The sequence below is a fragment of the Larus michahellis genome, chromosome 2 (genome assembly GCF_964199755.1).
Source record: "Larus michahellis chromosome 2, bLarMic1.1, whole genome shotgun sequence".
NCBI classification, from domain to species: Eukaryota; Metazoa; Chordata; class Aves; order Charadriiformes; family Laridae; genus Larus; species Larus michahellis.
In genome coordinates, this window is record NC_133897.1 from 18,010,695 (window position 1) to 18,023,008 (window position 12,314).

The following is a 12,314-nucleotide window of genomic DNA, read 5'->3' on the forward strand; positions in this document are numbered from 1 at the left end:
TAAACAAGAATATTTATGACATTACATAAACACCATTAAAACAAACTGAGAAGCAATAATTTTTAGAAAGAGGAAAGGAGGAAGTGAGGCAGGGGGGATGAAAACCAATCAAAGTTTATAGTTGAAAAGATAAAAGTTCCCATGTGTCAATCATCTTGGAAATTGTTGCTTCAGCCATCACTTGTGCCTTGTTTACTTCCCTTAATAAAACAGGGAAAGAATTTTGTTTATAAAGCTAGCCAATGTTTGGAGTTTAAAGCATTTTTCTTAAAAAGGATCTTTCAAAAGCAAGAAGAAATGTGGAAAAATTTTTTTCCAAAATGTCTTAACTTTTCAAGAAAAAAAACATTTCAAGTCATTATCATCCCAGCAACCCTCTTTTCTTCCTCCCTCCCTTTTTTCCCTTTTTTCCAAGGCAGGGAAGGATGAAGGGAAGAGGGAGTTTCCTTTCCTTGTTACTGAATGAAAAAATTAACACAACTGTATTTTTAAATTAAAAAAAAAAAAAAGAGTTACAAAAGAAAAGCATTTGGGGATTTTCTTTTCTTTTCTTTTGTAATATACTTGTAGCATTTTTCTAACCAATTCTAATTATCAGAGCTGGGGCAAAAGTTTGCTATGACTTTTACACTCCAGATTTTATTCTGAAAAATTGGAGCTCTAAAATTGCCCTGTGCAGCATCACACGGGGCTGAGCCTGCGGGGCCAGTATTGACCACCAGGAGACTGAGAGCTCGAGCGCCTGGCAGTAACTGGGGGGACCTTTGCCGACCCAGAAATGGCCTGGCAGTTCCTCTTCAGCATAGATGCTGTTTCACTCCCTTGGGTTTGGGTTAGACACATCGCCAGTGGAAGCAGTGCGTACATGTACCACGAGCACATGAAAGTGGTTTAGAATTGCTCTGTGAAAAGACAACGTTTTGGTCAAAATGCTGCTGCCTTCATTTTCTCTTCAGACTTGGGCATATTCCAGCATCAAGAAAAGGATAGGAACTGACAGCACCCAGAGCCAGAAAACATATTTATCTCCTTTAAAATTCCCTCTTTCGAGAGCTGGCTTCTGGGAAGTGCAGCCCAACCTTCTCCTGTATGGGAGCACTGGCCTGAAAATGGAGACGGGGTTTTCATGACCCAGGCAGGGAGCTGGGGCTCTCGGTGGGCCAGATGGGTGGCTTTCATGAAATATCTGCAGATAGTTGGTGGCCTGGAATTCAACATGAGGGAGCTATTTGATACAAACCTGCATTTGAAAGCTGGGTGCACCTTTGCAGGGGCAGCAAAAATTTTTGGAAATGGAGTACCATGGCTTGATAGCAGCGCCTCCCTCCAGACGAGCATAAAAATGCTCTCAGCTGACCGCAGGTTGTGGGATCGATAACAAGTCTGTGATTTGTACACAAATACTGCAATCTAATTGATACACATGGACAGCAGATATGCTTTTGCAAATCAGCTGCGATTACCAGGATCCCTTGCAGGACTCAATAAACAATGTCTGGCTTTGGGGCCGCAGAACACACACACGGCTACGCAAACCTCCCAAACAATTTTCCACTCTGCCACCCAGGCTCCATCAGCCAAAAGCTTGTAAAAGAGCATGCGACAACACAAACAGCTTGGGTTTAGCTGAAAGCCCAAAGCACAAAAACTCCTCCAGCCCAGCGCAGTCTGCATCCAATTCCCCATCTGCCGTAGGGAAACGTTTCACTTTCCAGGTTTATTCTTCAGTAGCCTTAGAAACAAGAAGAGATCCACTTTCCCCCCTTACCCAGGCACGCTCCATCCTCCCCTCCATCTCCTCGGAGCTGAAAGCACTTGGGTCTCATGGCCAAGTGTGGCTGGTCAGATGGGAAATCGCATGTTGCCCCTTCCTCCTCCGTTTTCCCTGGTGCCAGGCACTTCCCCGCTACCCTGATTTACTCGTCGAGGTGTCGGGGAGAGTTTGCTCCGCTAACTTCAGGAGTCAGGCAGCATTTCCTGAACCAGAATGACGGTTTAAGTAAGGTCCTTCCACTGACCTCCCCGTGACACCGTGCTCATGAATAACCAGGTCTGTCGCTGCCCCTCATGCTTAATTTTCTCTGAGGAAATCTTCTGTTAAGGGGCAACAGTTTTCCATTTCAGTGTACAGCACTACCCAGCTGCTTGTTATTTCACTTGGCTGAGCCTGACAAGCTAATGGTATGTTTGATTTGCACTACCAGTTCCTGCTAGAGACATCATAACTTTTATTACAGACGTGGTTCTTGTTAGAGACTCGGTTGTCCACAGAAGAAAAAAAAAATGCACATTTATTTCGGTCAACTTACTGGTTAACTCATTATTTGCAAGCGCAGTGCTGGCATCTAGCACACAATCTGCTGCATTTCTTTTTAGTGCATTTCACTGGTGTTTGTGCGGCAAACGGATAAATCATTCTAGCTGTTCTTTTGATACGCATTCCCTTTGCTGTCCTAAATCCTTTGAGGATGATCACATTTCTGATTGCTAGAACATTTGCTGTAAACTTTCTTAGACACTGTGCAGCTAAACTCAGATCAGCAGTTGCCACAGGGGAAAAAAAATGGGTACAGGAGAGGATAAGCAAGAATACATTTAATTGGACATAGCTCAGCATAAATTTTCTGCCTTGGTTTTTCTGTTCAGTGTTCATAAAGTTATCAGAGTGTCTAAGGAACTTTCACTTCTGCATTATTCTTACACGCTGAAAAGTACTGCATGTGCCGCATAAAACTAACGCACTACACTTTGCAAGAATAAAAAAGCAAACTCAAAGGACTAAACTGCCACAGTCCTGCTTGTTTGCAAAACAGAGAATGGATATTTTAATGAGGAGAGAGACCGCTTGGATTACGAAGTCTGTTTCCCCATAACATTCCTCCTTTGTACGTGAGGAACCCGCTCGGGGCAGGGCAGCACCCTCCACACCTTCCACCATGCTGATTCGGGGCACCCCGATGGACACGTCTGTGTCTCTCACGCTCAGCAACCCAGATGGAAGGATCCCAAACCTAAAATTGCTTATGAAAATTTTGGCTGCGCTTCCCCTCCATCTCAGTTTACGTGCCAGTATAAAGGGGGTGGTGTTCGCACACATCACCACACTGCAGCCTTGTGTAAAACACGCTGGGTTGAAATACAACATATACAAGCAAAAAATAAGTAGGCTTATATTGTTGGCTTTTCCTAGGAACCGGAGCAGGTTTGTTACATACAGGACCGCCAGTGCAAGATATCTATTTGCAGTGTTATCAGAGACTGTTAGTTTCTCATGCAGAATATTCTCTAATAAAGGCCCCTTAAAGCTCCTGAACTCTTGATCCTCAAAACAGCCGGTCTGGAGAGCGTTTCTTCCAGTCTTTGAAGTTGTAGCACTCATAAAGCTGACCAGCGCTGTTTGTGGGTTTGTTTTCTTTCCATATCTCTCCTTTTCCTTTAAGACCAGACAGAAGATGACATTATTAGCAGGCTGCTCACAAGCACCTAGTAGTTTAGGGGCAGGCTTTTTATTTCTGCTTTCAAGCAGAGATGAAAGATTGTAAAAAACTTTCTTTTTTTCTTTTTTTTTTTTTTTTTTCCTTAGGGAATTACAGCTCACAAAAGTTCTTATAACTCCTTACAGCAGCTATTTTACTACTCAGGGAGGATATTTACTGGGTCACTTTCTTCCTGCAGCAGGCCTCAGTGTTAATAAGCGGTGTCTGTGAGTTACTTTATGCTCTTCATACTTTATTTTGATCTAGCTGTGTGTTTAAGGAGCTAAAGAGAGTGTGTCTTGATGAACTACTTACACCAGGGCTTTGCTCCAGGCCAAAATGTAGAGAGGGCTTTTTTTCTGCTTTTTCTTAAAAGTTTTTGTAGGTACGTTGAAATCTGAAAAATGGGGCGAGCTGCCAAGGTTGCTCTGCGAGTCTGTTAGCTTCTGCTCACTCAGCATTAACATCTGTCTTCACTAAAGTGTTACTGGACCCCCGGTACACTGCACGGAGCAAGCTCCAGAGGCGCTTATAGAAAGCAGAGCTCGGGGAGGGGGGAGACCCACGTCCCCCAAGCCCCCAGCTAGTAGCACATTTTCAGTCAAATTAAGGCACCGCTTTACTCCAGAAGGCTCTGCCCCAGATCTGCATGTCCGGCGAGCCTTCCTATCAAAGACAGCTACAGGGGGAGAGACGAGGAGATTGTGCCAAGAGGAACCTGGAGCTGGATTCTCCCTCTCAGCCTTGCGTCCCATTCAGAAGGTGACATAAAATACAGCAAAAAAAATATTTTTTTCTCTCTTTCCAAACAAGAAGTCAGTAGTTTTAGTATATATAGTATATATAGAACCATATACACAAGATTTTAGTATATGGTTCAAACTCAAAGTGCAATATCCCTGGGGGCCAGTCACCCCTAGGCCCTCAAATGAGGCCCACGGTCATTACACCCCCACGCTCTGCACTAACACACCCAAAGCAAAGCAGCACGGCATGCCTCCCCGGTGAGGTTGCACAATGTCTTTGTACCTAATTAACATTCGTGTGGCCATCCTACAAAGAAGCCAACTCTGCATAAATGTCAAGTACATGAGTCTTACCCAGCCCCTTTTTAGGTTCTATCAAAGGGGGGAAAGGAAATCACGTAAACCCCCCGTAGCACCTGGTGTGATGCCTTACACGAGACTTGGGTGCCCTCACTGAGGCTGTAGGTAACATCCAGCAAGTCAGTGAATTCGGGAGAACATCCTTGAGGTGAGAGCAGCGTCCTGCTCTGCAATGTGTGCGAAACCAAAGGAGCTACCAGCACGTGGTGAGCAGCCGCCTGCCTCTGAAGGCACATCTTCAGTGTATTCACCATCCCGTTTTAAGAAGTAAGGTCCAGCTTTCCATGAGCTGACAAATTTCCAGGTTTTGCTTTGTGTACTGCGTGCTTACATGCCCGCCGTACAATCAGCAGCGCCTGGATTTTTGGATTTATTGGCTGTGACCAGACACAGGCTAAGTAAGTAAACAGATTAATATGTATTAACATACTGCATTCGTTCAAAGTTCAGAACTTGTGCGCACATGTGAGGGTGGTGTTTATCCATGGTTCTTACCGAGGGAGCTGATTAAAAACAGGATCATGCAAAGTAAGCAGTGCAGTAAAAAGACGGCATTAAAACATTTTTTTAACGGAAATATTCAGAATAATGGTTACCTGATTTAATGGTTCATCAAACTATAGCTCTCGCATAATCTTCAAGGGTTTGGTGGTTTTATGTTGTAACTTGTAGCTGATGCTGCAAGAAGTGAGAGTTCTTATGAAATTCTTTCCGTATTGTTAGCCATAAAAACCATCCCTAAAAGAAGTCATAATGCCTCATCTACAAGAGACAAAGGAAGAGAAAGGACAATCACATATTGGTGGCCTTCCTAATGAAAAAGAGGTCTCAAAACAGAGGTACAGACTAATTATTATAGTACCTTTTTTTTAAGCTTTTGGCTTGTAGTCTTGAAACCATTGGATATTTTCTATCTAAACATAGTGGGACAGTAAGTTAACTAAACTTCCATTTTATAATAGCAATAAAAAGCTCCAGGTGTGCGTTAACACCCTCAGAGCTGCAAGTGTTAAGTACAGCAGTACGAGCTGCCACCTCGCCCCCTCCCCGCAAGGCTGATCCAGCCCCTCGCCCGGGCTGGATGCCGGGGAGCTGCGCTCGCAGCCCGCTTTGCGGAGCAACACAGCGATGCATTGCCGAGACCAAAGAGGAGTTTTCCTCCAGTAGTTGCCCCAAATAAAACCTAAATTTTTTTTATTACATAAATTTCAATCCAAAACATGGGGTGAATCACCAATACAACATTTTTTACAGGAGAGGATGTTCTGCGGGGTTGCAGCAGGCTGCCTGGCCCTCATGTCTCAGCCTGCCCACCACGAGCCATCACTGAAACCCTGCTGCTGAGGGAGAAGAATCAATCTCCATCAGGAAAGTGATAAAAGGAATTTCTTGCTGAAAATGTTTCTGAAAAGATCTTTCCAGAAGCTGGTTTCCCATGGAGGACGCCAGGTGAAAGCGGGATGATCAGAGGTGCCACCAGACCAAGTGCTCTGGGATGTGACGGTCAAATTTTTCACTTTAGATCTTAAAAAAACCCAGCCACTTGTTTTAGCACCTAAACAGCAGGCTCAGGTCACTTGATAATTTAGTGCTTAGGCTCGTACTAGGTGTGCTATGTAACACTTCCATTTCAGGAGCTGCGATAAGGCTCTCCCCGTCCTCACCAAGCACTTTCTCAACTGGACAGTCCCTTGCACAATGGAAATCCTCACCGTTAACATAGGCATTTTAAGCAAAGCATTTTCAGACCTTTTTTTGCTTCTCTTCTCACACCAGACCAAACTTTGTATCTCTTTTATGGGATTTAGGACTGAATTTTTAAGCCGGATTAATGTTCACTGTCAGGTCTCCTAAAGAGTCTGGCTACCAGGGAGCAGGAACCTAACATCCTTTATTTCTCTTAGCCTGGATCTAACTTAACTGCAGCTTTTCCATACCATTTCTAAGTATCTTTACAACCTGGAGGTTAATCAGTGTCTCTTTCTCACTTACAGCCCCCTAAGTTATCTAACTATATCTACAACATAGAGTCAACTCAACAAAGAGATGGAGGAAAACACATCTCAGATTATCTCAAGCACTTCCCTGGGATCTGAGAGGACCTGAAACAAGGGGATAATTTAAAAGCAGGTCTCCCTTTTCCAGTACAGGTGGATACAGTACAGAGCAGCAGGCAGGCGGCCCGATCCTGGAGATCATGCCCTGTGCTGTTCGCCATGCAAAGTCTGAGGCACCAAGCATGCTCCCAGCCTGCCAGCTGGCTCACACTTCACAAGCAAGATAAGGCAGTGGCCAGGTAGGTGAAGGCTTATCTGGAGCTCCCCACAGACTGGTGATGGCAGGAGCCGGGTGGGGTGGCTGTGGCCAGTGGAAACGGGGATGCTGTAGGGGTTTTAGGCATCTTCAGGATTGGGAAAAGTTGAAAGTGGGTTTTCTAGGATCTGGCTGATGAATTGGAGCGCTTGACGTGGAACTCCAGGGTTCACGGTGGATCTAGCCTTGACCAAGCTCAAATCTTAGACCAGAGAAAACACAGGTCAATATAGCTTCTGATTGGAGTATCATCTGGAATTATCATGCAGAGTTTTGTTGTGACTCCATAAATAGCCTGTGACACCACTAGCACTGCTTGTCTGCCTTTTCCAATTAAGCACTTAAGAGTTTCCCAAGGTAAATATTAATACTTCAGAAAGGAAATACTAACATGCACAAAATCCTTTCCAACCTTTCTGCTTAAATAGCTATCATTTTTTAGTGAGGTCACAGCATCCAGTTTTCTATAATAAAAAATAAGCAGGATAAGTAGTTTTACTCCTGTCAAAACTTGAATGTAATTTTATGTTTTTCTTTGACTTACCCCATAAATATTTTTACTACAACATTCAAAGTTTATGAGATCTCTAAGACTTGTAAAGAGGTTGAGTAACTGGAAACCAAAGGCTAATACCTACCACAGGGACTTGGGGTTTTTTCTTAAGCAAGCTATTTATTAATATTAACAAAGGGTATTTTACTGATGATCTGTTTACAAAACTGAGTATTATTTTACCTTTTGATTCCAGTGTAAACAAATCAATGAGGAGGGACAAACTAAGACCAGCACCACAATGCCTGACAGTGTAGTTCGAGGGATCTTGTCTCAGGTTACAATTTTCTGACATTATCCCTTGAGCTGAGCTTTTGCAGTTGAATCGCTGCTGAGCCCAAGTGCAGCTCAGGAGCCGCAAATCACAGCCTCGCTGAACCAGAGGAGAGCGCAGAGTTAGCCATTTGTTGTGGATGCCTTTGACAAGCTGTGTCCTTTTTCCTGTTCGTGAGTCACTCACCAGGAGACTTTATCTTCTCTAATGCGTTTACTATCTATAATTATAGTTGCAACAGTTATCCGCCCATATAAGAAAATGTTACCGTGCCTGAACATGACCAGGAGGAGCTGTGTCGCAGGCCAGGAGGCAGGAGACGATCTGCCCATATCCACCGTGGCCACAGGAGAACACGCAGGTTTCAGCTCATCTGCTGGCGCAGCTGAGGAGAGCTGTGTCACTGCTTCTTTGCTAGTCGCTATTTTATTTCTGCTCGCAAACCATGATTTACTGACTGAAGATTAACTATTCCAAAAAGTTTGCGCAAGCAGGCAACCCAGCCTTTTGTGCAAACATTTGCGGATAGCCATTAAACGAATAACTTGGGACCAGCTGAGCAAGGAGTCAAAATATGCACAGACTTTGGCTAAGTCCAGACGCCACCTTTGGCCATCCTCCCCGTGGCTGACCTGTCTCCTCAACACCTTCAGAGCCTGGGGAAGCCCGCCATGCAACTGTACCCTTGAGGACAGCTGCTCACTCAGAACCATGACGGCTCCAGACTGTTTCTAATCCTCCTTTCTTTATGGATTAAGGAATTAAGCCTTAATAGGGATTAAACCTTTCCCAGAGATAAAGCTCAGTAGCGGATTCATCACACAGTTACAGGTCCCTACCTACCTATGTAGCTCCTGGGTAGATGGGGAGCTAAATCTGATCAAACACCTGAAAAAGAGGACAAGGCTCTTAACTGACCAAAACCCAGAAAAAAAATCCAAATTATATCCCTTTTTATATGTATTTTTATATATATATTTTTTTATATATATATTTGCAGTCATTTCCTTATGCAGGGTTGTGCATTTGGTTTTTGTTATCATCCTCTATTATGCCTCTTCTCAGCTGGTAGGTTACTTCATCTATACACAAGACATACATCTGAGAGCCCCGCTTGCATGCACTCTTGCATGTGTATTTCATGTTATTCATGCTTAAATAACGTACGTGGGCATTTCCTGATCTGCACGGCCTCTCGTGGTACTAGTATCTTGTGTAGATCTGTGTTGGCCCTTTAATGGACTGCAGACATTCAACTTAATCTGAAATCCAGCTGCTTATCAATCACTTCCTAAGGACCTCACTACCTCAGTTTCACAGCAACCATAGCCAGGCTTCCTGTTTTTCAGGCTGGAGCATGAGCTTACAGATGCTATTTGGAAAAAAAGAGGACTGGAAGGGATTGCAAGAGGTTGTGTAATCTGTGCAATCCACTTGTGCAGTGCCTGGATCAGGTAAAAACGGAGCATCCGTAACTGGCGTGGATCAAATCTGCTTAGAAAACTTCCCAGTGTTGGGATTTTGCTACCCTGACCCGGTGTTTCACCATCCAGATTACAGGAGAGAAGTTCTCATTGTTCAACCCTTCATTGCTAAAGCTTGTTGTGTCTTTTTCTCAAGGATCATGTGAATTTGAGACCTGCCCTTTCACCTTCGGGAGCCTAGGTATGAGATAGAAAGTGGGCCCTAATGTTGTAAAATGAAAGAGATTAAAACTGTGTATTTTAACAGACAAAATTCATGGTATTTGAATACACACTGGATCTGTTTCAATGGCAGTCAGTGGGAAAGGACAGCCAGAACCACCCCAAAATGGGCTTTGTCACCAAGGAAAGTGTGTGCGGGACTCAGCCTTCCTGCCATGCTCTGATCTGCTCAGCACAAATGCCATGACTGTGATAAGGGTAATGATTAATACAAGCACAGTGATGCCTGCACGTTTGCGGACATGCAGGTGGGTAGACTTTGGCAGCAGCTTCCTGGAGACTTTGATTACATGGCAAACTGAGGACCCGGAGGAGGAAAGTGAGTAGACCTTGATTCAGAGTGGTATTGCTCTGCGTGGCTTCGCTTCCCATCCCAAGAGAAGTCTCTAAAAGGGACAAGATCCTGAGCTCTCTGGAGGTGACAGTCTTTCTGCAGTGGCTGTATAAGAATAGCTTAAACCAACTGCTTTGAAAATAGATGGAGTCAGAGAAAATTAAACCAGACATTGATAAAATGCTAATTTTCTTCCTTCCTTTTGAGATGGCAGTTCCCCTTCTGAGGTTCGCTTCAGGAGAGAAGGAGGCTTTGAAAACACTTCCCACCTTGTATAATCCTTGACATGAGAGCAGAGCACTTTGTTGTTAGGTGGCAGCATTCAGCCAGCAAGCAATTGCCCCCCCCCCCGCACTTCCCAGCTGTCCTCCTGCTCTCACAGTGTCAGCCCAGTGCAGATCTTTGGCACACGAAGACGGTTTGGACTCCAAAAGGCAATGAGAAAGTGAGAGGAGGAGCAATATTGCTACTGAGCTGGGTGGTGTGAGCTGGGGCTCAAAGGGTAGTCCCTACTGAGCAATTTTGCCCTTCATGACCCGTGTCAAACTAGAGTGCTGTCGTTGCATTACACTTACATCTGGTACCTTCAAATCACCATAAAAACACTATAAAACTAATAGGATTCAGTGGTAATTGTTCTGCTACAATAAACATGCCTGACATGAAACGCAATGAACTTTCTGGCTTCTCTGGTGCCCATTTCTTGAAGGGGATCATAACAGGGTGAGAGAGAGAAAGAACGGGAAATAACTCCGGAAAGAAAATTATCAAGATTATCTGGGTGACCAATGATTATGGGATTTGATGTCACAGGGAAATTAACATTTTAAAGACTGGCCAAGCAGAAAAAGAAAACTCTCAGCTCTTTCCAAAATAAGCAAGCATTTCAGAGCACATCTCCCTCTGCAGTTGGATGGCAGTGCAGGGCATATTTATTACTGTTCCTGTTTGTAGGCTGCCTGGGGTTTGCATGCTGGTTGCCAGATCTCAGGTACTTCCCCACCACGTTCTTCTTCCTTGACTCACAGTCAGCAGTGCCCTTTCCACCGACTGCCCAGAGGTGTGCACTAGGATTTGGGTGACTCTCCTGCAGACACGACTGAACATGCCAGTTTTGGAAGAGGGCAACCAACTCCAGGCTCTCCAAAGATGTCCATGTAGGGTTATTGCGTTGCCTGAGAATTCACTGGCATTTTTTTTCTGGTTTTGCAAAGGAGCATTCCCTGGCTGCCTGCCACCATTTAAACAGCGATGACATCTGGTCAAGATGACCAAAGAGCAGGGGAGGGCACCCAGGTACAAAGAGAAGCTGACAGGTATGAAGCAATGTGGTGAGGCAAGAGTGGGAGACCTGCCAAAAATAAAATAGCAGTGTGCCCATAAACTGAAAGCAAACGTATTCCCTACAAAGTGGAGCTATTCCTGGTCAGGAAGGATTTTTTAACTGCAAAGTAGGCCTGTACCTCACTAAGAGTTTTTGTTTTAAGGCACCTTGTACACACCACCTTCAGTTTATCCAGCATAGTGCTACTGGTTAGACTGGCTGTCAGGACCTCCTTGTCCTTTGTACAGGGTCACTGAGTTTGTCCTGAACCTACTGACTTTCCTCTCTTTAGAGAGTATTTTTAGAAGTCAGAAACATGCCTGGTTTTCTGTGCATTTTGAATCCAAAAAAGACTCAGGCAATTTGCCTCAAGCATTCCAAAAGAAAAAATAAATCTCCTGTGGCTTCACATTATATATGAAGTGTTTCAAGCCTAACATAGATTTGGGGTTTTACGTTTGGTGGCAAAGTTAGAAAATATTTCAGTTCAAATTTAGAATACAGTGCTCCCTATAACCTCAACTCCACACATTGCAACTCCAAGTTTAGTTCCTGATGGACTATCCACAGAATGAGCTAAATACCTAGGTGCTGCCTAAGTACTACTTTAAATGGCAAAGTCCAAAATTTAGACTCTCAAAGCCCTCACTCAGCACACATAAGCATCCAAGAGTAAAGTGCTCTGTGTGCATAAGTATAAATTTTCTGGGCATGCATTTCTGAGCATCCCAGTTTCTGCTTCTCAGATTGTGCCCTTCATATACCCCAAAGGATCTGACCTTGTCCTGAAGGAGGCTTTGGATGCCATGGTTCCTTCCCCTGTCACCCAAGTACCTTAACTGTCATTCTCAAGAGTCAAATACTGTCTCGGTCTATTTAGTTTGAGTCAGGTATCCATAAGAGAGGTCTACCCAGGAAAAGTTCCTGAGCGTTTTCCCAGAAAGTGCCTGAAACGGGTTCAAGTCCCTTCAGGTTGGGTTGGGGTTTGAGCCAAGGCGCCTGGCACAGCTGACGAGTGCTGACACAACTGGACAACCAGCCCTGAGGAGGCAGGGAGGAAATAGGAGGTAGCGGTGGGGAGGAATAGGATAAAGCAATACTCCCTCTGCTTGTTATAACATTTCTGTTTGTTCCCACTGGCCTTTCTGTATCGCTGTGCCATATTCTGAGACTTATTACATTACAGACGTTATAACTTCGCGAGGAAGAAATAACCTGGATTCACCTG